The sequence below is a fragment of the Frankliniella occidentalis genome, unplaced genomic scaffold, assembly GCF_000697945.3.
Source record: "Frankliniella occidentalis isolate FOCC.00 unplaced genomic scaffold, Focc_3.1 Scaffold496, whole genome shotgun sequence".
In the NCBI taxonomy this organism is placed as follows: Eukaryota; Metazoa; Arthropoda; class Insecta; order Thysanoptera; family Thripidae; genus Frankliniella; species Frankliniella occidentalis.
This window is the reverse complement of record NW_026267614.1, coordinates 30,968-33,496: the sequence shown is the minus strand read 5'-3', so window position 1 is coordinate 33,496 and position 2,529 is coordinate 30,968.

Here is a 2,529-nt window from a genome sequence, read left to right as displayed (position 1 = left end):
TATACTAAAACCCCTGTGTCATTTTATAGTCCTTGTCGTTCTGATTCAGGAAAACCTTAGTGCAGATTTTTAAACCAATATTTGTCGGGGAAATCTTGCGCGCAAGCTTTTAAAATAGACAACAGCTTTCCTGTAGGTTCAGGCTGCCAAGACAATGAAAATGGGTCTGGAGGTGCATTCTGATGTTGTTCCCTTGTGAAATGAGATGAAGTGAAACAATATTCACTCACACATTGGCAATGGTCAAATATCTAACGCCCCCAGAATTTTTTTTCTGAAAAATGCCAAAATGGTCAGCTTAAAGAGCAACACCCCTTAAGATACTCTGAAAATTTCAAGTCTCTAGCACATCTACTTCTTGTGGAACAGACAGACACACAGACAGACACACAAGAGGTCGTTTGCATAAGCCCGCTGGATAGCTTTTTCAAAGCAGAAGGGCGGGCTAAACAGTGGCAAGTAGCATAATACCAGACAAGCCAGGGGTTATTTCGGTGAAATTAGAGTTGCAATCGAGATCACATATACTCCTGGGATTGGTGTTGCAGCTGCTGTTTGATGTTTACGCATGCAGCTCTTTGCAGATCTCCTCGTTGCAAACACATTTCTGTCACTTATCGGTAAGGCAAATGGGTTCTGCAAATGTAATGAGGATTGCTTGGAGCAAATTAAACAATCAAGGCTACAAGGAGGTGATAATTGAGAACAATAAGACACAAACCTCCAACAAATCGCTGCCCTGACGTATCATAATGTTTAAGAGCAACATCATGATAACAGTCAAAATAAGTTACAAGCTTCTCCCTCGTAATTTTAAGGATACTGGAAGGAATAGCAAGAAGGGTCTTGTTCAGAACCCTGCCACAGACAGCCACTTTTAGGGTCTCATGCCTTATTATACAAGGTAGATGTACGCCAGACCACGTCTCGCGTAACAGGCTTCGTGATATCTCACGAAAGACTTACGCTGCGACGCGCCTGGCATACATATAGCTACCTTAACTTGCGGAGCTGAAACCCGGGCCGGGTAGTTGGAAAATGTACACAAAGATACGGGTCTACGGCCTGTCAACGGCCCGTCACCTCGACTAAGCATACAGGGTTGTACTTTATTTTTGTCAGAACTACCATCTAGCGCCTCAACGGTTTGACCTAGAGCAAAACGGACCAAATTTTCGTCCAAAGGTTTTCCGGTGTTAAACTCAGATTTCAAAGGCGCTTTAAAGAGCAGTCGTTTGCACCCCTAGATAAGGTTTGACACTGGTTTCAGCTGCCCGTAGAGAGTTTAAAGGTCGTTTTACCCGAATGTAATAGGGCATTCCGCTGCAACAAAATCGGAACCTAAAGAAGAAAAGCATGACTACCCGATCTGTTTCCTCCTGAACGCTGATTGGCCAAAGATGGCGTGGCTGTGGCGGTCAGCCAATGAGCGCGCAGAGGGAAACAGATCGAGCAGTCATGCTTTTCTCCTTTGGATTCCGGTTGGCTTGCAGCGGAATACCCCATTGAACATTCGCCAAATTTGTAGCCTGATAGTCAACTTCACAAGCACGTATCTCAAGAACCGGTTGAACTACAGCCCCCCGATTTTCAGGGAAATCATAATTTAGCACGTTCTTTACTTGTACAAAATTTGAACAAAATCGATTAGGGTCGCTAAAACGGGTCCCGAGAGGAGATGGCGATCCTAGACCAGTTTTTGGTGACCCCCATTGATTTGATTCAAATATTTTTATGGAAAGTACTAACTAAAAGGTTATGACCTGTAAAATCTTGGCGCTGTGGCTCAAAGGGTTCCGGAGATATGTGCATGCAAAGATGGCAAAAAAAAGGATGAATTTGGGGAATTTTTGATGAAATTCGCGTGAAATGACCTCCAAACTCCTTACGGACAGCTAAAACCAGAGCCAAACCTTATCTAGGGGTGCAAATAACTACTCTTTTAAGTGCCTTTGAAATCTGACTGTATCACCGGAAAACCTTCCCTTGTTAGGCAACCATAAAAAAAATATTTTTTAACAAGCAGGCGCGCCCTTCCGCCAAACGAAGTTGCCAGCTCCGCTTCGCTCCGCCGGCAACTCCGTTCGGCAGGGGCGGGCCTGCTCGTGCTTGGCCTGCCGGCGGCGATGGTCGGGCCTGCGGCCCGACCGTTTCCGTCACATGATTTGCTGAAGAACATGATCGACTGATGTAGCGGGCCTTCGGCCCGCTTAAACCCGTCATCTTTGGGTTTGCCCCAAAGACGCGAGTAAAGGATGAAACGGTGAAGCACAGCGACTACAACCCACCCTTCTGCTTAGAAAACGTTTTTTTGGGGGTGGGGAGCGAGTTTCCTTTCTATTTTGCGGTTTTTAGGCCTTTTTCTACATCTTATTGTTCACTATGGCAATTTTTAGCTTATTTTCATTTAAGAAGACCCTCTAGTGCTTAAACGGTTAGAGATACAGCAAAACGGACGAAGTTTTCGTCAGAAGGGCTCTACTTTAACGAGTTACCCCTTACGAGGCCATCCAATATTTTTTAAAATTT